The sequence below is a fragment of the Phascolarctos cinereus genome, unplaced genomic scaffold (assembly GCF_003287225.1).
Source record: "Phascolarctos cinereus isolate Bilbo 61053 unplaced genomic scaffold, phaCin_HiC Scaffold_9;HRSCAF=440, whole genome shotgun sequence".
NCBI lineage: Eukaryota > Metazoa > Chordata > Mammalia > Diprotodontia > Phascolarctidae > Phascolarctos > Phascolarctos cinereus.
Genome location: NW_027556402.1, coordinates 187539034 through 187563893, shown reverse-complemented (window position 1 = coordinate 187563893; position 24860 = coordinate 187539034). Strand labels below are relative to the sequence as shown.

Genomic DNA, 24860 nt, shown 5'->3' with positions numbered 1-24860 from the left:
GAGGAGCGCTGGTGTGGTGGAGCTTGTAGTGGCTGTGGAACCCCTCCTCACAGTTACAGGACAGAAAGGAGTACTTGTAGTCGCAGGCCAGGAAAGGAGTAAACACCTCACCCCTTATCATACCACCTTGGAAGAACTGAAAATTTACAGAGCCCTACAAGTATCTCTGAAAACAGCTGTACAAACCCCTCGAAGCTTGGGACAGTACATTCTCCACATTGGAAGCAGATTCATACCTTAACAAAGAGTTTAAAACTCAAGTAATTGGCCAGGATCATGAGCAAGTAGGGGCAAAAAGAGTCAGGCTATATTATCTTACTTTGGTGAAAAAGAAGATGAAAATATATAACCAGAAGAAGACAACAAAGTCAAAGCTCCTATATCCAAAACCTCCAAGAAAAATATGAATCAGTCCCAGGCCTTGGAAGAGCTCAAAAGGGATTTGAGAAGCAAGTAAGGGAAGTAGAGGAAAAACTGGGAAGAGAAATGAGAGTGATGCAAGAAAATCATGAAAAAGAAGTCAACAGCTTGCTAAAGGAGACCCAAAAAAATACTGAAGAAAATAACACCTTAAAAAATAGCCTAACCCAAATGGCAAAAGAGGTCCAAAAAGCCAATGAGGAGAAAAATGCCCTAAAAAGAAAAATTGGCCAAATGGAAAAGGAAGTCCAAAAGATTACTGAAGAAAATACTTCCTTAAAAATTAGAATAGAGCAATTGGAAGCTAGTGACTTTATGAGAAATCAAGACACAGTAAAACAAATCCAAAAGAATGAAAAATTAGAAAACAATGTGAAATATCTCATTGGAAAAACAACTGACCTGGAAAATAGATCCAGGAGAGAGAATTTAAAAATTATTGGACTATCTGAAAGCCATGATCAAAAAAAGACCTAGACATCATCTTTCAAGAAATTATCAAGGAAAACTGCCCTGATATAGTAGAACCAGAGGGCAAAATAGAAATTGAAAGAATCCACAGATCTCCTCCTGAAAGAGATCCCCAAAGGAAAACTCCTAGGAATATTATAGCCAAATTCCAGAGTTCCCAGGTCAAGGAGAAAATATTACAAGCTGCCAGAAGGAAACAATTCAAGTACTGTGGAAACACAATCAGGATAACACAAGATTTAGCAGCTTCTACATTAAAGGACGCAGGGCATGGAATATAATATTCCGGAGGGCAAAGGAGATAGGATTACAACCAAGAATCACCTACCCAGCAAAACTGAGTATAATCCTTCAGGGGAAAAAATGGTCATTCAGTGAAATAGAGGACTTTCAAGCATTCTTGATGAAAAGACCAGAGCTGAATAGAAAATTTGACTTTCAAATACAGGACTCAAGTGGAACATGAAGAGGTAAACAGGAAAGAGAAATCATAAGAGACTTATTAAGATTGAACTGTTTACATTCCTGCATGGAAATGATATTTATAACTCATGAGACCTTTGTCAGTATTAGGGTAGTTGGAGGAAAAAATTATATGTATGTATATGTAGATAGATAGATAGATAGATAGATAGATAGATAGATAGATAGATAGATAGATAGATAGAGGGCACAGGGTGAGTTGAAGATTAAGGGGTCATATCTGGAGAATAAAATAAAGGGATGAGAGAGGATTATACTCAGAGAAGAAGAAAGGGAGAGGTAGAATGGGGTAAATTATCTCACAAAAAAAACAGAAAAGAAAAGTCTCTTACAGTGGAGGGGAACAGGGGAAGGTGAGAGGGAATGAGTGAATCTTATTCTCATAGGATTTGGCTTAAGGAGGGAATAACATACACATTCAATTGGGTATGGAAATCTGTCTTACCCTACAGGAAAATAGGGGGAGAAGGGGACAAGAGACAGGGGATGATAGAGAGGAGGGCAGATTGGGAAAGGGGTAATCAGAAGTAAATACTTCTGAGGAGGGACAGGGTGAAAAGAAAGAATAGAATAAATGGGAGGGCAGGATAGGATTAAGGGAAATAGAGTTAGTTTTTCACAACATGTCTACTATGGATGTGTTTTGCATAACTGCACATGTACAACCTATATTGAGTTGCTTGCCTTTTCAATGAGGGTGGGTGGGGAGGGAGGAAAACAGAAAATTTGAAACCTAAAGTTTTAAAAACATATGTTTTAAAAAAATGTTTTCACATGCTACTGGGAAATAAGAAATACAGGAAATGGGTACAGAAGTATCCTGCCCTACAGGAAAATAGAAGGGGAAGGGGATAAGAGAAGGGGAGAGATAGAAGAGAGGACAGACTAGGAAGGATATTCAGAATGCATGCCATCTTGGGGTGGGGGAGGGGGGAGATGGGGTGAAAATTTGGAACTCAAAAACTTGTGGAAGTGAATGTTGAAAACTAAAAATAAACAAATTAATATTAAAAAAATAAAAAATAAAAAAGAATTTACTATGCAACCAACAATCCCTCTGGATCTCAATTTTCTCCTCTATAAAATGAAGGTGATGGACTAGCCTATCTCTAAGGTCCCTTCCAGCAGTAACATTCTGTGTTCTAAAGTCTCTTTTTTTCCCCTGTAGTAAATAATTTCTCCTTTTTTACATAAATAGCATTTTTTTTCCAACTACACATAAAGATAGTTCTCAACTTTCATTTTTTAATAAGATTTTGAGTTCCAAATTTTTCTCCTGCCCTTCTCTTACACCTCTCAAAGACAGCAAGCAATCTGTATATGTTTATACATGTGCAGTCATGTTAAATATATTTCCACATTGGTCATGCTATGAAAGAAGAAAAAGAACAAAAGGAAAAAAACACAGAAAAAAAAAAGAAAGTAAAATTGTATGCTTTGACCGGCATTCATTCTCCATCAGTTCTTTCTCTGGATGTGGACAGCATTTTCAATCAGAAGACTTTTGGAATGGTCTTGGGTCATTGTATTTCTGAGAAGAGCTAAGTCAATCATAATTGATCATCATACAGTGTTGCTGCTACCATGTACAACGTTCTCCTGGTTCTTCTCACTTCACTCAGCATCAGTTCATATAAGTCTTTCCAGGTTTTTGTGAGAATCGCCTGCTCATCATTTCTTAAAGCACAATAGTATTCCACTATATTCATATACCACAATTTGATAAGCCATTCCCCAATCGATAGGCATCCATTCAATTTCCAAGTCTTTGCCACTGCAAAAAGAGCTGCTTTAAATATTAATGTACATGTAGGTCCTTTTCCCTTCTTAATGATCTCTTTGGGAGACAGTCCATTGCTGGATTCAAAGGGTATGCAGAATTTGATTGCCCTTCGGTCATAGTTCCAAATTGTTCTCCAGAATGGTTGGATCAGTTCACAACTCCACAATGTATCAGTGTCCCAATCTTCCCACATTTCCAATATTTACCATTTTCCTTTTCTGTCATATTAGCCAATCTGATAGGTGTGAGGTGCTACCTCAGAGTTGTTTTAATTTGCATTTCTCTAATCAATAGTGATTCAGAGCATTTTTTTTTCATATGACTATAGGGATAGCTTTCATTTCTTCATCTGAAAACTTCCCAATCATATATTTTGACAATTTATCAATTGAGAAATGACTTGTAGTTTTATAAATTTGACTTAGTTCTCTAAATATTTGGGAAATAAGGCCTTTATCAGAACATTTGGTATAAAACTTGTTTCTCAGCTTTTTGCTTTCCTTCTAATCTTGGCTGCACTGCTTTTGTTTATGTAAAACCTTTTTAATTTAGTGTAATCAAAATTATCCATTTTGCATATCATAATGCTCTCCACCTCTTGTTTGATCATAAATTCTTCCCTTCTCTATAGATCTGACAGGTAAGCTATTCCTTGCTCTCCTAATTTGCTTATGGTATCAGCCTTTATATCTAAATCATGAACCCATTTTGACTTTATTTTGGTATATGGTGTGAGATGTTGGTCTATACCTATTTTCTGCCATATTATTTTCCAGTTTTGCCAGCAGTTTTTGTCAAATAGTGAGTTCTTATCCCAGAAGCTAGAATCTTTAGATTTATCAGACAGTAGATTACTACAGTCATTTACTATTGTGTCTTGTAGACCTAATCTATTCTACTTATCTACCATTCTATTTCTTAGCCAATACCAAATAGTTTTGATGATTGTCACTTTATATAGTTTTAGATCTGGTAAGGCTTGGTGACTTTCCTCTGTGTGTGTGTGTGTGTGTGTGTGTGTGTGTTTATTAATTCCCTTGACATTCTTGACTTTTTGTTCTTCCAGATGAATTTTATTATTATTTTTTCTAGCTCTTTTAAAATAATTTTTCATAGTTTCATTGGTATGACACTGAATAAGTAAATTAATGTAAGTAGGATTGTCTTTTTTTAGTATATTAACTTGGCCTACCCATGAGTAATCAATATTTTTCCATTGTTCAGATCTGACTTTGTGTGAAAACTGTTTTGTAACTGGGTTCATATAGTTCCAGGATTTGTCTTGGCTGGTAGACTCCCAAATATTTTATATTGTCTGCAGTTATTTTAAATGGAATTTCTCTATCTCTTGTAGTTTTTTAGTTGATTCTCTGGGATTCTCTAAGTATATCATTGTATCACCTGTAAAGAGTGATAGTTTTGTTTCCTCATTGCCTATACAAATTCCTTCAATTTCTTTTTCTTCTCTTATTGCTAATGTTAGCATTTCTAGAACAATATTGAATAACAGTGGTGATAATGGTCATTCTTGCTTCACCCCTGATCTTATTGGGAAGGCTTTTAGTTTATCCTCATTTCAGATAATGGTTGCTTAATGGTTTTAGATACTTTATAGCATTTTGAGGAAAGCTCTATTTATTCCTATGCTCTCTAGTGTTGTTGTTGTTGTTGTTGTGTTGTTGTTGTTGTTTTAAGAGGAATGGGTATTGTATTTTGTCAAAAAGCTTTTTCTGCATCTGTTGAGATAATCATATGATTTCTGTTGATTTTGTCATTGACATGCTCAATTATACTGATTGTTTTTCTAATATTGAACCAGCCCTGCATTCCTGGTATAAATCCCACCTGGTCATAGTGTATTACCTTGGTGATAAATTGCTGTAATTTCTTTGATAATATTTTATTTATAATATTTGCATAAATATTCACTAGGAAAACTGGATTATAATTTTCTTTCTCTGTTTTGGTTCTTACTGATTTAGGTATCAGCACCATATTTGTGTCATAAAAGGAATTTCATTGGACTCCTTTGTCCATTTTTCCAAATAGTTTATAAAGTATTGGAATTAATTCTTTAAATGTTTGATAGAATTCACGTGTAAATCTATCTGGCCATGGAGATTTTTTTCTTAGGGAGTTTAAGGTCTCTTCTAACACAAATCTTCCAAAACCCTATTTCTCTAGGATTTTGTGCTCTTTTTGATTCATGCATAAGAACACTGTAGTCATTCATTTCCTAAATGTTTAATATCCATGATGTGCAACACACTATGCTAGAGACTGGGTAAGACATAAAGATAAATCATACGTGGGCCTTGACCTCAAGGAGTCTGCAATTCAGCAGAGACAAAAATGTATACACTCAAAAATATATATTACCAATTAAAATGGAGAAGAGTATGGGAGTGTGAATTGCCATGAGATCAGATAACAGAAACACGGCATCCAATTGGATGTCAGCAGTACCATGTTCTTTCTACTTAGCCTTGTATTCCTTACTTTGGTTTAATCTGTCTTGGCCCTATTGCTCATTCTGACACTGACTCATTTGAACAAAAAGTCAGTTCTTTTGAACTGTTCCTTTTGAAGGCATGAATATCAGGATGGCTGTACTATAGAAAAAGTAAGACTTTGGGATCTTCATAAGATAAAATATAGTGTAACTGATATTTAGTTCAGTACTCCAAAGATCTGTCATTTCATCCATTTACATACTCCCTCCAATGAAACAGATGATAACTGCACCAGACATCAACCAATTAAATGGCATTTAAGAGCCTACTATGTGCCAGGCACAATGCTAAGCACTGAGGATACAAAAAAAAGGTAAAAACAAACAAATATTCTCTGCTCTCAGGAAGCTCACAGTCTAATGGTAGAGATAACATGGAAACCATTATGTACAAACAAGCTATGTATAGAATAAATTGGGGGTAGTCTTAGAAGGGAGGCACTAAGATTAGTTAGGACTTGAAAAAGCTTTAGTAATAATTATCATATAATATTTATATATTATATAATAAATTATATAATAAACAAATTAAATTTAAAACAAATATAATAATTATAATAACTAACATCTATTAAGTCATTAAAGTTTCCAAGGCACCTTACATATGTTAAAATGAAACATCTCATTTTAATCTTCATAAAAACCTCTGTGAAGTGACATATTATTATTATCATCTCCATCTTACAAATGGGGAAACTGAGGCATACAGAGGTTAAGTGACTTTCCCAGGGCCACACAGCTAGTCCAGAGGTGGGACTCAACCTCAAGAATTCTTGACCCCAAGTTCAGTGTTATATCCACTGGGCCACCTAGCCACTTTATAAATTGCTTTGGCTTGCCAAAATGTTCCACAGTTTGCTTTTCACTAACATGGCCCAAAAGAACCTGAGAGCATTTCAACACCATAATGAGGCATCAGAGGATGGCTTTAGCAAAGTTATTTAACAGACTGTGTATATGGCATATTTTAAAATACAGATATCATATTTATATTGTGGGACCAATTAAACCAGAATATTCAGCCCAAATGCCAATCACACCATACTCCATCCCCAAAAGTAGTTTAGGGAGATTAGAGAATAATATCCTATTAAAAGCTTGCCTAGATCATTGGATCTATAGATACCTATATCTCAAAGGTATTCCTCTCAAAAGAGAAACAATCCCAAATAAAATGACTGCAGCACCTTTGGTGCCTGTAGAATTGGCCCAAACCAAAGGAGATATAATTTTAAAATATAAGTGATTTGATGGCAAAGGAAGACTTGGTTCAAAAGCAAGTGGAAGTAATTGCCTAGGCTAGCAAATCTATGGATGTCAATCAGATCCAAGTCTTACTTCTAGAAATACAAAAAGAAAAAAGAAAAGGCTTCCCTAGGAGACCATGTTTGCCTTTCTACTTTTCCTTTTTACCCTTCCTGAGAGTTCTCTACATTCTTCTGGCTAAATGGCTAGGTTGATCTGTCTTACTTCAAGGAGTAAGGTTTTGCCTCAGTGGACATTCTTGCACTAAACCAGACTACAACTTTTCAACAGTTTGCTAGACGGTCTTTAAGAGTAGCTGTGGGTGAAAAAAATAGCATCCTAGTGATGAGTCTCTTCATTTTTAGCTAGGCTTGGCCTAGGGTGACAGAGTTCACCACAAGGTTTTGGAGTGTTTTAGACTGCCAGAACTTGTGCCTCTCCTGGAATAATCTTAGAAATGCCAATAGTCAGAGCAGCTAGGTGGCAACAAAGGATAGAGTACTGACCCTGGAGTCAGGAGGACCTGAGTTCAAATTTGACCTCAGATACATAACACTTACTAGCTGTGTGCCTCTGGGGAAGTCACTTAACCCCAATTGCCTCAGGCACAACTGAAATGACTGAACAACAACAACAAAATACAGAAATTAAACTCCTATTCAAGCACCTGAAAAAAAAGAAATGCCCATGTCACCTTCATGCCATGATGAAGCATTGGAAGAAGACATCTGCCAGTGAAAAATAGACATGTCAAGGTGCAGAGAGCAGGTTTTCCTCAAATTGAGATAGACTAGTATCGATATAGGATCAGTCAGTCAAAAAGTTTATATTTAGCACTTACTCTTTTCCGGGAATTGTGCTAAGTAAGCAGTGGGAATACAAAGAAGGGGAAAAAAAACGATCCCTGCCCTTAAGGAACTCAAATTCGAATAAGAGAGAAACATACAAACAAGAAACCTAGATTTGCTGGAAGGTAATCCCAGAGGGAAAGCTACTAGCAGCTGGGGGGATCAGCAAGGCCTCCTAGAAAAGGTGGCATTTGAGCTGAATCTTGAAGGAAGCCAGGGAAGCTAAGAGGTGAAGATAAAGAGGCAACAGTAGCCAGTACAAAGGGAGGGAGATGGGAAATAAAAATGATGTGAAAAGAACAGCAAGTATATTATAGCTGAACTGTGCAATACACAGAGAGGAGTAAAGTGTAAAAAGGGGATATATTGTGAATAAATTTAAATACCAAATGACTTCTTTTTGATCATGGAGGTAATAGAGAATCAGTGGAGCTTATTGGGGGCAAGGAGAGGGGAGTAAGGAGAGGCAGAGGCAGAGAGACAGGCAGATAGAACTAGGGGAAAGAGGGAAAGAGAGAGGGGGGAGGAGAGAGAGACTGAGACAGACAGAGAGAAACCTAGGCTTTAGGAAAGTCACTTTGGCAGCTCTGTAGCCATCTTAGCAGGGGGGAGGGTGGAAGAAAAAAAGGAAAAAGAAAAAAAAGAGAAATTTACATGATAACTATTATATATTCAAAAGAGATAGTAAGTTGTTCACAGTAGATTTGCAGTTTCATGTGCAATTGTCTTTTTATTATACTATGTTATAGAAATGCTTGTTTTAGCCCATAAATTAAAAATATTTTTTTTTAAAAAAGGATGTATTGGTTTAGGGAGAAATGAAGCATAGAGCACAATTAGAAGACTATTGCATTAGTCCAGGTAAGAGGTGATAAGGGCTTGAAATAAAGCAAAGACTGTGAGTAGAGAAAAGGGGAATTAGATCAGAGATCTTGCACTGATAGAAAGCACAAGATTTGGCAATACATTAATTAACTATATGGGGTGGGCACAAGTGAAGATGACACCAAGTTGTGAGCCTAAGTGATTCAGAGAGTGACAGTACCCTCCCAGTGGCAAAAGGGAAGTTTGGGAAGCGGGTGTGGTTTTTGTTTAGAGAAAAAATGAATTACATTTTGAATCTGTTGAATCGGAGAAGCCTACTGGACATCCAGTCTGAGACATGCATAAAACTAGTTACATATGAAGCAGAGGCACTCAGGAGAGAGATCAGGGCTAGATATATAGATCTGGGCATTATTCACATAAAGATAATAATTGAACCCATGGCAACTAATGAAATCACTAAGTAAGAATGTATATAGAAAAAAAAGACGGCCCAGGATAGAGCCTTGGAGGACACAAAGTGCTCTTCTCTTAATACCAATACTATCAGCATATGAGGCAGGCAGGTATTATGACTCCCATTTTACAGATGGAATGACAAGTGATATTGATGACATACTAAAATAAGAAAAGATTGTAGAATATATTTTGTGCATCTTGAAAGGAAACTTAGAGAACAGTAGCTTAAGATAATCAAGTTACCACCACTCCACTGAGTCCTAGACACCTAGCCTAGAATGACAGTTAGGAGTTAACTTCAGTTACAAACCATGGAATGTTAGAGCTAAAAATAGTTTTCCAATATAAAACATAGATTGTTAAAGCAGGAGAGGACCTGAGTTGTAGGCATGGACTTCAAAAAGATAACACTGAAAAGAGATCTCAAGATACAGATGACAGAAAGTTAGAGCTGGTCACTGAGTCATAGGAAGTAAGAATAAAAGGTGTCATGGAAAAAATTTATTATAATATCTTAATTTGGCAAGGAAAAATGGGAATTCAGAGAGAGGAAGTGATTTTTCCTCAGTTCATAGGACACATTTTAAATACAGTTATCCCTTCCACATCTCAACTTTCTCCATCATAGTTTCACAATATTGTGCGTTGGCACAAGAAATTAAATGGGAATTTGGGGAAAGTTTTATTGAAGGCATGAACACATGAAGGTCAGCAAATGACAGAGAAAAAACTGAGAAACTCAGGAATGCATAAAAATACATACAGTATTGTATGATGTCAACATATTTTAATACCATAATCATCCAGACTTCTCTGGTATAGGGCCAAAATATTTTACAAAGATTTTTCAGGTCTCAGGGGGGGGGGGGGGGGGGGGGGGCACCACGCCAGTAACTCCCATGATGTGGCAGGGATAACTATAATGAGAATAAGCTACAAAAAGTAATTCTGAGGTAACTAGGAAAACTAGAGTCTTGTAAATGTAAAGTTTCTGCTCAGAAAAGTTTTTCAAAGAATTAACATGTACTCCATTCAAATAATTTACTCTTTCTCCAAACTGACAGTGTAATCTGTCAATCTCAAAAAAGTATTTGTAGGCTCTTAAAATTGTACTGAGCCTTTAATTGTGAAACACTCTATGAATGTCCAGCCTATGACTAGCTGTCTGATTAAAGCTTTCCAGAACCTAATAATCCTATCCTGGGAGGCAGGTTTTAGAATATAAATTTAAATATTCACTCCTTTAATATTAATTCTCCTACAGGGAAATGGGGGTATTGTGAAGGCTCCTGCAGCCAGTCCATTCCCAACACAGTCAGCTTTATCCTTAAAAAACATTTATTTTCACAACAGGGTATATGAAATTGCTCCTTTTAAGCAGTGGAGAGCTGTTAGAAAGCCTCCAGTTTTTTGAAAAAGCAGGAAAAGTAGATTTTATTTAGGGCAATACACAGGAAGAAGACTTTACCAATCACCTTGGAACCAAAACAGTAATAACAAAAACTACTTTTTGGATGGATATACTGTCCCAGTTATAGACCAATGCTGAAATTGTAGATTAAGGTTGCATTCTTTTGGGCCAATGAATGAATGAATGAAAAGCATTTATTATAAGCCCCTACTATGTGCCAGGGATTGTGACAAGTGCTGAGGATACAATTATCAAAGGAAGATGGTACCTACCTACAAGGAACTTATATTATTATAGGAGAGTGGTAGGGTTTTTATTATTGGGAAGTTCGGGTTCGATGAGTCATAGAAATGGTTAATTGAACCATAGGGTAGTTGACTGCCATACCTGGGGAGGGGAGGAAAGGAGGGAGAGAAAAGGAGGGAGAGAGACAGAGAAACAGAGACAGAGAGAGAGAGAGAGAGAGAGAGAGAGAGAGAGAGAGAGAGAGAGAGAGACAGAGAGAGAGAGAAAGAGAGAGAATGCTGATGATGGACATCAAAAAAATGCTGGACAAATAAGTTATAATCATGATTTCATATATAATTCTCTTTTCCTGTACTTTGTATATGATACTATTACCTTTTACTCGTTTATCAAGTTCACGATTTTTAAAAAACACCCAAATCTTAAAAAGGCAAAAAACCAAAACCAAACAAGAATCTGGAGGCAGAAAATTCCCCAATTTTTTTAAAAGCAAAACAAACAAAATTTGGAGGCTAAAAAACAGTGATTTTTGTAAAATTTTGATGAGCCTTAATATTTCACTGATGCATGGAGATGACATAGGTTGTTATGTTGTCCAAGCACCAGCACAGCTAAGTACAAAAAGACTCCTAAGTCAAATTGGCCAAGAGACAATGGCGGGTCGGATTGTTTTCTGTTTTGGGTGGGGAGAGTGAGGAGATTGGTCACAGGACATCTTAAATGTCATCTTCAGAGTGAGAGGCTCACAGATGTGAAACCTAGAGGTGTATCATGGCCCTCTAGTCCAATAACCTCATTTAGCAAATAAAGGCAGGATTTGAACTTGGGTCTCTGACCCCACAGCCATTTTTTCACTACACTGTGCCAGTTCAAACTGGCTGGTGAGAGCTGATTGTTAAATTTTCAATGAGATGTATAACTTATATCAAATTGCTTACCCTCTCAGGGAGGGGGTAGGGGAGGAAGAGAGGGAGAGAAATTGGGACTCAAGCTTTTAAAAATGACAGTATAAAAATGGTTTTTTACAAGCAATTGGGAAAAAATACAATATTATTTTAAAAAATAAATTTTCAATGGGAGCATGTGAACCTCAGAAATTGGCAAATGCCACAAAGCAGGGTCTGATTTATTGTTTTGTGATTTCCTAGACTTAAGAAAGTGATGGAGAAAATATTAATAATATAGATTAAGCTTAACAGTGTGGCAAGCATACTTTTTTTTTAAAGAGCTGGTTGTTAAACATTTATCAGATTTGTAACAGAGGGGATGCCTGCCCAGGTTTGGGTTGGAGTGGCTAACCTCTGGGGTCTTTTCTGACCCCAAAAGTTCATGACTCTATGAAATCCCAGGATTTAAAAATGTTAGAACTGGAAAAAACCTTAGAGAGCATCTATTCCCAATTCCTTATTTTATACATGATGAAAAAGGAAGCCTGGAGAGCTGACGTGCTTTGCCCACAGTCACCCACCCAGCTAGAGCTCAGAACACAACCTTCCTCCTCTTGCCATCCCTTGCTTCTAGAACAGAGCTAATTCTCTTTTACACATCAGACTAGCAACCAATTCGGCTCCCCCTGTACTACCCTGCCTGACGACAGCCACACTGTTGTGTGTATGTGTGATGAGCCTCCTCCTGGGAGGTGAGGGGTCGAGCGAGGACGTGCTTTTTAATGACAAAGTTCTAAGCTACAAGGTAGACGGATATTGTTTGTGATCTTTTTTTTTTTTTACTGGACCTATGATTTCACGGATGCAGGGAGCTCCTGGTGAGGAACTTTACTTAGACAAATCAGGTATTTCTCTACAAATTATAGTCCTACAGAGCTTCCTGGGAGGCACTGAGGAGTTGAGAGGCCTGCCCAGAGCCAGCATATGTCAGGAGAAATTGGAACTCAGGTCTTCCTGACTCCAAGGCTAGCCCTCTGTCCACTGCATCCTGCTGCCTCAGTTTTTGATTGTCTACCAAACAGATGGAGAAGCCAGTATCTCCTTTGCTCAACTTCCTCACATTCAGACTGCAGATGTGATTTTAGACACTTGAAACATTCCATAGTAATGAAAAACATCTTATATAGACACTCCTGTAATATGCAATAACACTACCAAAAAATACTTAGAATGTTGCCTTGAAGAATTTCTTGCAATGGGAATCATCTTGAGGTTGCTGCCTGATAAAAACTTAGGGAATAGAAGACCAGCCAAAGTCAGCAGAGAACAATTTCTGATTGCAGAAGGGCCTGTCAAGAACTAAGTTACTAGACACTATTTCCCTATTGAGCATAATGTCATGTCTCCCTCTTGCCTTTCGAATTCCTCCATGGCTATTCCTCCAAGTAGCACAGCAGATGGAGCATCTGGCCTGCAGTCAGGAAGATCTGAATTCAAATCTTGCCACAGACACTTACTAGCCATGTGACCTTGGGCAAGTCACTTAACCCTGTTTGCCTTGGTTTCCTTATCTGTAAAATGAGCTGGAGAGGGAAATGACAAACCACTCCAGTATTTTTTGCCAAGAAAACTCCAAACGAGGTCATGAAGAAGTCAGATATGAGTGAGACCACTGAACAGCAATGTATAACAAATGGCCATTACAATAAAACTTAAATGCTACCTCCAGCACGAAGCCTTTCCTGAACTTCTGGTTGAAAATAACTTTCCCCATCAGGTATTCTGTGAAGTAATTGTGGGGACACAAAGATTTGCTATAATAGTGTCTTTGATTTAACAAGTTTTTACTGAGGTTCTACTCCTTTCCTAGCACTGTGCTTAGTGGTAGAAAGGGATATAACAGTAAGAAATAGTCCTTGCCCTCCAGGAGTGGAGGATTTTGTTCATACTGTCCCTATAAACCCAATGCTGAATTAGAAGATTTTTGCCACGGGGTGTTTTAGAAGAGCAATGCTAGAGTTTTTAATTGACCCTTCCTGATCTGTCTGCATCTGCCTTATCTTTGCAGGGTCAGATTTAAGATTACACGTACATTTTAGGAAACCTAGCCAGCTTCAGCCTGTGGTCTTTTGCCAGCAAACTATTTGTAAGTTTCTGTAGGCCCATGTAATTCCCCAGGCTATCTTTGGGCCTCCATCAGTCAATATTGAGCACATGAAGCTTTCACAAAGAAAAATACCTTTCACAGCTTACAGCAATGGGAAAGGATGTAGTGAAGATTCCGAGGGGTGGAGAACCACTTGTTTTCTTCAGTTCAGCATGTGTCCTGGAAATCCTGTGGTAGTGTGCTGAATAGATCATGGAGCAGAAAGCCTCTTGCACTTGGGGCCAAGAACTTAGCCACAACTACTTCCTCAGACATTTGACAGCTGTGACCATGGGCAATCCACTTCCATGAGCCTCAAATTCCTCATCTGTAAAATGGGGATACTGTTTCCATTCTCTATCTTAAAAGGTTATTGTGAGGAAAATCTATTGAATGCTTTGAATTGGGAGTTATGGTGATGCCATGAAATTGTCGCATAACCTTGAATCAACAGTATTTTTTTGAAGCTTTCAGGCACAACACAAATGTAAATCCAAATGACATTAGACATCAAAATTGCCCTTTGAAAACCAGATAACTTGTCAAATGAGCCCTGATTTTTCTTCTCAAGAAAAGAATTGTCTCTTAAGAAAACTGGCTTTTTTTTAAAGCCCTAGTTTCTGAGGCAATGTAAACTTAATCCCACATCTTCAGTATTTGAAGACGCTGCTGTTGACCTTGATTTTTCTATGCAGTATTTCCTGCTGTCAGTGGGATCCAGACTGGATATTTATAGAGCAGCAGCAGCAGCAGCAGCAGCAGCAGTTCATGTCTTGGCCATGAAAGACAAGGCGGCTGGCAAGGGGTGTTGTTGGCAGAGAACTCTCCAGACGCTAACACACATACATGGAAGAGGATGAAGGAAAAATATAAAATCAGGCCCATCACTTAGCACAGTGCCTGGCACATAGAAGGCATTTAATAAATGTTTGCTGATTGACTGAAGTTCACCTGAGTAGTAAGCATCAGAAGTGAGATTTGAACACGGGTCCTTTGATTCCAGCTTTGTCACTATTTCTATTGTATCACAATGTGCCTGTTTTCATAACAACTAGCATTTATATAGCACTGTAAGACTGGCAAAGCACCGTACATATGTTATCTCATGTGATCCTCACATTAACGCTGTGAGATAGGTACTATTATTATGGTCATTTTACAGATGAGCAAACTGAGACAAGCAGAGGTTGAGTGACTTTCCCCTGAGTCTGGATTTGAACTCGACTTCCTGAATCCAAAGCTTTTACACTCTCTCCATCATAGCTTCCACTTGCCATCACCTAGATACCTTTTGTCATCATTAGCATTCAATTTAAATAACATTTGCTAAGGCCTATGATATGTAAGGTATAGTTCTGGGTATTAAAAGATTAAAAAAATGAAATAAGACCTGCCTTTAAGGATATTAAGGTCTTGGGAGTGAAGGAGATAGTATACATGTTGCACCTAAAGCATTCTTAAATGAGAAAAACTACCCAAGTTAAAGGGGTCAACAAACACTCAAAACCATTGCTTACAAACTCTTACCAATATGTTTGCTTTTTGTCAATGAGGACACACTAATTCAAAGTTTTAATCAATCATTCTTATCAAATAGCATAGCAAATAAAAGGACAAGAAAAAGAAAGACTCCCCCCACCATGCACAAATGGCATACATATTTAATATAGCTTACCATACCTACAGGAAGGGCATATACATGAATAGGAAACACACATGGATTTCCATGCAGTTAGCACGTGTTGGGTATTATACTCTGTACTGTGTCGCTGGAATAACATCCCCATGATTAATTTATATGCTAATTTATGTATGGCCTCAAATGACTGTCTGCAGATATTCTGTTATACTGCATATAATTTACATGGACCAAAAATTCTTTACTGAGGACTAGAAAACAACAAGGATTTTGCTAAAACTGATCTGAATTGTAACATAAAAAATGTTATGTTATTTCATTGCTGATAGATATGCGTAATAAAGTCAAGAGTGTGGATACTACTGACTTCACTGTTTCTGTATTGGCTTCTTTTACATATCAGTTAGGGAGAATCTGAGGAGAGAAACCTCTTTGCCCCAGCCCCTTAGGATAGCCCCTGTGGTTGTTGAGGGTTAGGGAAGGAGAGGGGAGACTAAAATAGATTTGGAGGATGGAAACAATTGAGGTCTCAATAGGAGTTCCAAATAACCTAAACTCAAGTCAGGTAAGTCGTTGGTCACAGGTTCATCTGTGACCAATGACCTTGAGTCAGCATTAGACAAAGGCACTCTAAAAATGAATCAGCATTCTAATCTAGAATATTCTTTGGGCTTTTGTTCACAGTCTCACTGGGTAAGGTGACCCATAGACCTCTCTCCTTTACTAAAAGGACTTCAGTATGTTTTTGTGAAGGAAAGGCTTATAGTCACTACACTTCAATGGATGGGAAGGCTTATATGAAGTGACATAAAATGAAAAAAAAAAAAGAATAATATACACAATGACCAAAATAATATAAAATCAACATAAGGAGGCAAAAAAAAAAGCCCAAACCCTATTCAATTACAAAAGTCAATGTTAAGCCATCAATGTTAAAAGACACATCACTCCTTTCTATTCACAAGTAGGGATTTTGTCAGGGTAGCTGTTTGGATGTTTGTTGGAAAGTGTCAATTACATCAAAATAAAATGTATTCAAAATTTTTACAATTAAGTCCATTGAGAAACTTAAAAGCATAATATGTTTCAATGTATTGATCAGTTATACTGATTTTTTTCCTCTTCTTTTTAAAAAATCTTTAAAAACATTATTTGTTATATAGGATGGCTCTTTGGAAGGGGAAGGAGAAAGGATACTAGGAATAATGATGATGTAAAACCAAATAATTTTAAAGTATATATATTTTAAAAGCTTTACATGAATGTCCGCTATTATTAAATTCACCTAATGGATTTTAAACTCCTTGAGGACAAAGGCTATGTTTTATACTTTCTCAGATCCATAACAGTGCCTTAGTTACCCCATAGTGGGATCTCAATAAATGTTTGTTGAAACTAGGTTATAAGAGGAAGAGTATATCAGTGACTGTCCTGGAATTTCAGTCTCCAAATAACACTGTACTAAAAATGGCACTGGAGTAGGTGTTAAAAGATCATAGTTCTGTGTCCTTTTAGGTCCCTCCCAATCCTAAATTTGGTATGATTCTGTCTCTCATATCAAATCTTGTGTTAACTTGATCTAGGACAAATAACTTAATCTGTCAATTTTTTTAATTAAGCAATGACAATACTATTAATCCTATCTACCTTAGATATTGTTTTGAAAATCAAACCAAATATGATCACGAATATAAAGTTGAAAAATGGCATTCAAATATGAAAGGTTATTGATTATTATTGATATTAGCTTTCATCTAGAACAGAGTAAACTAAGTATGGTTATAGTACAAAGACAATTAGACTAGGAAGCTAGAAATCTGACTTCCTTTTTCTGGCCTTCCTACTAATTTGCTATGGGACCTCAGTCAAATCATTTAACCTCTTTGGGCCTCAAATTTAGTCATCTATAAAACGGAGTTAAACTAGAGGTTTTATATATAATCTATGGGGTTTTGTTTTCCAACTTTACCAGCCTTTACAGTCTGTGTTTGAAGATTCCTTCCAGTTCTTACCTTCTACAGCCTTGTTCAGGTTTGATATTCTATGGTCACTTTGTTCGAGGGCCTTTTCCCTTCGAGCCTGTGTTTGAAGGTTCCCTCCACCACGGACCTTTGGTGGCTTTATGAAAGAGATCTATTCCTTTCCTTGTTTCAGTTTAAACCTGTTAGCCAAGTAACTAGTCAGCAGTTTTCCTGAACACCCACCTTAAGCAGCACTTTGGAAACAAATGGCTACATTACTTAATAAAAAGATATTGAGCTATTTTTATAGTCCCAAGGAGGAAATCCAGATCCGCAGTGTGTAGTAAGGGCGTTAGTACCTATGTTTTCTTCCAAGCCCTAGCATGAATCTGCCGTAATATTAAAGTCACCTCAATCTGTAATCCCATAGGATAGATTCTGAGTCCTACAACATCCATGCAAGTGTTCCCTGCTAAGCAAAAGGGTGTGAGGATACTCATCCATGGCAAAAAAACAAAAAAACCCCAAAAAACCATCCATCTTATGAATCTCATTCTGAGTTTAAAAGTTGAAAAGGGGTATTGTGAGCAACCATATATGAGTAATGTTGAATTTTTTTCTTTTTATAAACAGAGCTATAGAAATACTTAGGATGATTAAACTGTTCCTCAATTCAGTAATGGCTGAAAAAAACCTGTGGTATATAAATGTAATGGAAAATTACTGTATTTTGTCATATTTATCAATATGATGGAGGTGAGGTTAAACCTCAGAGTTGTTTCAATTAAGCATTTCTCATATGATTAGCGATTTTAAGCACTGGCACATATGCTTGAATTTCTTTAGTAAACAGCATAGTTTTGATCTATTTGAATCATTTCCCCTTTTAACCTTGGGTATTAGACCTTTATCAGAGATATTTGCTATTTCTAAACGACTTCTCTTTCCCATAGTAGGTGATTTTTTACATGAAATTCAAATGCACATCTGTGAAATTTTACCCTAATCCCAATCTATCTCACTTCATCTTATCTAATAACCATTGGGCAAATGATCCTTCTCCCCTGGAAGCTGGGAAACCTGGTTCTGTGATATTGTTCATTTGTATTCCTGTCCACATTATAATGACTATCTGAGGAAGACTTGAAAAAGGCATGAGAATGAACATGTCCCATCTGAAAAGAGACCCATGGGCAGTCTGGCTCACTCCTTTATGTATCCAGCTGAAAAGAAATCATTACATAAATCAGACCTTCCACATGGGAAAAGAGAGACGTATATCCTAAAGAGAAGAACAAAAAAGTCATGCTATCACCAAACAAAGAGAACTAACTTTAGGGATTTCGTGTCCATGCATTTAAACACCCTTTTATCAAGTGCCTATTATTGGCAGAGTGAAGGGTTGGGCAGTGGAGAGATATAGTTTAGATAAAACTCAAGGTACCTTCCCACAAAGAGCTCACTGTCTTATATGACTATGACATAAATATCAATGACTGACAAGCAATGCTTATTGATAAGTTCACTAGAATTTATCAAGAAATTACTTTGTAAGCAAGTTTCTTCACTTCTCTCCACCTCCCTTTTCCCAGTTGGAAAACAGCAATAATAATATCTACACTACTAACTCTTCAAACGATATTGAGGAAAGTTTTTTAAATGTTAAAGTGACTAACGAATGTGAGTTGTTAATGGTTTTCAGACAGTTCTCAGACAGAAGTTAGAAAATAACTTATTTATGCTTAAGTCAAGAAAAGACATTTCTCAACTCAAAATAGGGTATGTCACTTTCCTAGCATTTAGGACCCTTGACAGTTGGAGCTTTCCTCCTTTTTAAAAGCCATCTCTTACTCTACTTCCGTCCACAGATTGCTACAGCCAAACTCTCCCATTCAGTTCCCCAAACACAACCTGCTATTTCCAGCCTCCATTCTTTTATTCACACTAATTTTGATGACTAGAATGGCTGCTACCATATCTCAAACACATCTCTACCTACTGAAACCCTACTCATGTTTTACAATCCATCTCAGATGTCATCTCCTATAGGAAAGCATCCCTGCCCACCTAGAATCCATCAAAGTTATGTGGCCCCTACCCACCCACAAATGTACCACCTCCATGTTCAAGAATTCTGAAATTCCCATGTCTGACCACACTATATGCATTCCCTTATATAACCCTACTCTTCATTGATCATGACCTCCAATCCCTTGACCCCTTAACTCTCTCCCAGGTCATCTCTCCTGCACTAGCCACTCTCTCATCTTCTCCTCTTGACTCTTTGATGAACTAATTCAACTCCTCACTGTTCTCTCTTGAATCCCCCCCCTTATCATATCACCAGTTATATCCAACCAAGCCTGAGCCTTGGATCACTCCCACCATTTGTCACATTTGCTCCTTGTGTACTGCTGAATAAAAGTGAAGAAAATCATGCAACCATTCTGACTGGGTCCACTACAAATTTATGTCATACAACCTCAACTGGGCCTCACTGCTGCTAGGCAATCCTACTATACCTTTTTTTTTTTTTATCAATTCACTATCCCACTCTCCACAGCAGCTCTTCCAAATCTTTTCACCCCTCCTCAAACTTCCTACTTTCTCAGCTAAGAACCTTGCCTCATATTTTACAGAAAAAATTCAGGCCATTCACTATGAACTCCCTCTTCCCCTCTTCTTCATCTCCTATCATTCAGATACTGTCTGCCATTTTCTCCTATGCAACCCGCATCATATGGTAGAGGGGCTTATCCCTTACCAAAGCTAACCTCTCTACTTGTTCAAGTGATCCCATTCCACACCATCTCATCCAGTGGATTGCCCCGTCTGTCATCCCCACTCTTTTCAATCTCTTCTCTCCACTGACTCATTTCCTACCGCCTACAAACATACCTGTCTCCCTTATCCTGAAAAAAAAAACTTAATCCTTCCATCCGTGCTACCTATCATTCTATATTACTTCTGCACTTTGCAGCCAAACTCTTTTAAAAGGCCTTCCCTAACAGTTGCCTCCACTTTTCCTTCTCAAACCTTTACAATCTGATTTCCAATCTTAATCATTCCATTGAAACTGCTCTCTCCAAAGTTATTAATGATCTTAGTTGCCACATCCAATTGCCTTTTCTTAGTCTTCATTCTCCTTGACCTCTCTGTAGCCTTTGGTACCATTGATTAATCTCTCCTACTTGATATTTTCTTTTTACTAGGTTTTCAGAACACTGCTCTTTCCTGGTTTTCCTCCTACCTATTTGACCACTCCTTCTCTGTCTCCTTTTCTGATTTTCCTCCAGATCATGGCCTCTAACTGTCCCTCAGGGTTCTATCCTGGGCTCTCTTCCTTTCCCTCTATACTACTTCACTTGGTGATCTCATCAGCTTCCAAGGATTCGATTTGATTATCATTTATATGGATGATGCTGTCTCTGTCTCTGTCTCTCTGTATCTCTCTCTGTCTCTCCTTAAAAATAAGTCAACTTCATTTTGTTTGTAATATCCTTCTCCCAGCCCAACTTTTAAAATGATGCCTATACATATAGTTCAAATACATAATAAAAGTGGTCCCAATGAAGATATTCAACCTATTACTATTACCCTTTCTCTCAACCAAAAATAAAAATAAAACGTAAGATTTGGCAATCCTATTCAAACTGTGTTTCTCTTTGCTCTAAGTCTTGAATATTTTTTGGCCTTAGTCTCTGGCATGCTGGCTTTATATCCAATGGGTAAAATTCCTCATGGCTACCTTTGGGTTGATTTACCCACCTTCCAGGTGAATCTGAATTCACAACAAAATTCACAGTATTTTCTTGCTTGACATTAATACATGTTGCTGTGTACTTTTCTAAAAAAAAAAAAACTCTCTTCATTTCCCTTTACCTTATTGTTGAGAGGTAGCTTATAGAATGTCCCAGATGGGGTCTGAAAAGTTCTCAGTGCCCTGAAAGCAGCAAGAGGATTGGAATCTGAAGAGCATCCTTCTGCTGTTATTCCAACTGCCTCGACTGATATCATATCTGGCTTACTGGGCTGCATGGCACAAAATGAAACATCACTAGAGCTGAGAGATGAAACACAAGTATCTCAACCCTCTTGTACTCTGTTTTCGTGGAGTGCAATGGGCACAATCACTGCAGTGCCTGTAGTTAATAAATAACATATTGTCTGAATTTCTTGTCCCAACTTTTTGGGGTCATAACAAGAGAGTCTAGAGCATGAGTTAGGGAAAGGTTTTGTTTCAGACATTTCTTCAATGGTCGTATTTCTACCAAATTTATCTGAATTTAAAGTTCCCATAGTTTTTGGAATTGTTCTCATTTTAAAAGTTTGGAGGAAGGAATTGACCTACAGGCAGACTCACAGGCCTCACCGATGTCTTTATGCACAACAGTCTCAAGGTCATTTGACTACATTTTGCATTTCTACAGCTATTTGCTTTAAAATTATCTTTGTTCTTGAAGGGGTAGGTTTCAGTCTTATCAAAAACCAAAGACATAATACTTTTGATCATAGATGTACCCGCTCCTTCCTGCATTTTTGTTGTCATATAATCCTTCAAATGTGGTAGCTATTTCTGAAATGTTACTCTCATGATGAGGGATACGCCTTCTTTTGAATCAAGACACGATGGGGGCTTCCTTAGCTCAGTGGTGGTGTTTTAATCAGGCTAAGAAGCCGAGAGTGGTCGCAGAGCTTTCACAATTCAAAGCCTGAGAAGGATAGTCTACCAGGGATGAAGGGGAAGCCTTGGCAGGCATCTGCTGAGGCCTGAACAGAGTTGATTCAAATATCATTCCCAGATTTCTGGCCGGCATGTTGTTTTCTTCGGCTTGTTCTACACTCCACACAGATGCCCTATAAGGTACTCAATATTACTATAGCTTGGTTCTGGAAAATTTTTAAAAGAAAATCTTTGATTTTCCCCAGGACTTTATTTAGTTCAGCACCCACAGCTTCAGGGCTTCCCTGCTTTGTGTCTTCATTTCATTTTGGCTCTCTTTGGCAAGGCCAATAAGCTCATCATAAAGGCAAAACAAAGATAAGGTTTATGGTAACTTATGAAGGTATAACTCAAGAACATCGCTGATATGTACAGAGAATTCTGACAGTTCAACTAAATCTTTTCCCTTTTTAAAGGATTTACAGATTTTTTACATTTATTTAGTATCTTTTTTCCCCAATTCTACGTAAAAACTATTTTCAACATTCATTGTTACAACTGAGTTCCAAATTCTCTCTCTCCCTCCCTATCCCCTTTATTGAGAAGGCAAACAATTTTATATAGGTTATACACACGTAGTCATGCAAAACATATTTCCATATTAGTCATGTTGTAAAAGAAAACATAAACCAAAATAACCCAAGAAGAATAAAGAAAGCAGGGGAAAAAAGCATGCTTTGATCTGTCTTCAGACTCCATCAGCTTTTTCTCTGGGGATGGATAGCGTTTTTCATCCTGAGTCTTTCAGAGTTGTCTTGGATCATTCTATTGCTAAAAATAGCTAAGTCATTCACCGTTGATCATCTTACAATATGACTTTTATTTTGTGTAATGGTCTTCCTGTTCTGCTTATTTTACTTTGCATCAGTTCATGTAAGTCTTTTCAGGTTTTTCTGAGAGTATCCAGTTCATCATTTCTTAGAGCACATTAGTAGTCCATCACAATCATATACCACAAATTGTTCAGTCATTCCCTAATTGATGGGATCCCCTCAATTTTCAGTTCTTTGCCACCAGAAAAGAGCTGCTATAATTTTTTTTTTACATCTAGGTTGTTTTCCTTTTTGTTTTTGTTTTTTTATCTTTTCCAAGATACAAACCAAGTAGTGGTACTGCTAGGTCAAAGGGTATGCATGGTTTTATAGGGTTTGGGCATAGTTCCAAATTGTTCTACATAATGGTCAAATTAGTTCACAACTCTACCAACAATGCGCTGGTGTCTCAACCTTCCCACATCCCCTCCAACATTTGTCATTTTCCTTTTCTGTCCTATTAGTCAATCTAATAGGTTTGAGGCAGTACCTCAAAATTGTTTTAATTTAATTTCTCCAAACAATAGTGATTTAGAGCATTTTTTCATATGCCTATAGATAGTTTTGATTACCTTATCTGAAAACTGACTTCATATTTTTTGATTATTTATCAGTTGGGGAATGGCTCTTATTTCTAAAATTTTATTTGGTTTTCTATGTATTTGACAGACGAGGCCCTTATCAAAGAAAATTGCTTCAAAATTTTTTTCACAATTATCACTGCTAACTGTATTTAACTCCATTCTATTCCCCCTCCCGTTTACTCTATCCCCTCTCTTCTTTTACCCTGTCCCTTTTCAAAAGAGTTTTGTTTCTGACTAACACCTCTCCCAATCTGCCCTCCCTTCTATGAGCATTCCTCCCATTTCTTAATCTCTTCCCTCCTACTGTCCTGTAGGGTAAGATAGATTTCTATACCCAATTGACTGTTTATGTTATTCACTCTTTGAGACAGTTCCAAAGACAGTAAGGTTCATGCATTCCCTGCCACCTCCCTTGCACTGTAAAAGCTCTTTCTTGGATCTTTTTTTGTGAGATAATTTACCATTCTACTTCCCCCTTTCCCTTTCTTCCAGGGCATTCTTTGTTCTCATCCAGTAATTTTATTTTTTTAATATAATGATCTCATCAGTGTCAATCCATACTTTGGTGACCTCTGTCTACATATACTCCTTCTAACTGCCTAATAATGAGAAACTTCTTAGGAGTTACAAGTATCATCTTCCCATGGAGGAATGTAAACAGTTTAGTAAGTCCTTTATGATTTCCCTTTCCTGTTTGCCTATTTATGCTTCTCTTCAGTCTTGTATTTGAAAGCCAAATTTTCTAGTCAGCTCTGCTCTTTTCATCAAGAATGCTTGACAGTCCTCTATTATGTGGAATGCCCATTTTTCCACCTGAAGGATTATACTCAGTTTTGCTGGGTAGGTGATTCTTGGTTGTAATGCTAGCTCCTTTGCCCTCTGGAATATCATATTCCAAGCCTCCAAATCTTTAATGTAGAAGCTGCTAAATGTGTTGTCGTGAATGTGGCTCCATAATACTTGGATTGTTTCTTCCTGGCTGTTTGCAATATTTTCTCCTTGACCTGGGAGCTCTAGAATTTGGCTATGATATTCCTGGGAGTTTTCATTTTGGGATCTCTTTCAGGAGGTGATCTGTGGATTCTTTCCATTTCCCTTTTACCCTCTGATTCTAGAATATCAGGGCAGTTTTCCCTTGATAAATTCTTAAAAGATGATGTCTAGGCTCTTTTTTTATCATGGCTTTCAGGAAGTCCAATAATTTTCAAATTATCTCTCCTAGATCTATTTTCCAGGTCACTTGTTTTTTTAATGAGATATTTCACAGTGTTTTCTGCTTTGTTTTTTCATTCTTTTGATTTTGTTCTATTGTTCCTTGTTGTAGAGTCATAAATTTCCATTTGCTCAATTCTAATTTTTAAGGAATTCTATTCTTCAGTGAGCTTTTGTACCTCTTTGCCATTTG

At 37.3% G+C, this 24860-nt stretch overlaps 1 protein-coding gene and 1 pseudogene across 1 annotated transcript in view; both read right to left on the bottom strand.

The window, feature by feature from the left end:
* The window catches only part of SLC2A9 (solute carrier family 2 member 9), a 314145-nt gene that overhangs the window by 168225 nt on the left and 121060 nt on the right, over positions 1 to 24860 (bottom strand). The window lies entirely within an intron of this gene.
* LOC144455326 (rho GTPase-activating protein 29-like) lies at positions 20981 to 21718 on the bottom strand (annotated as a pseudogene).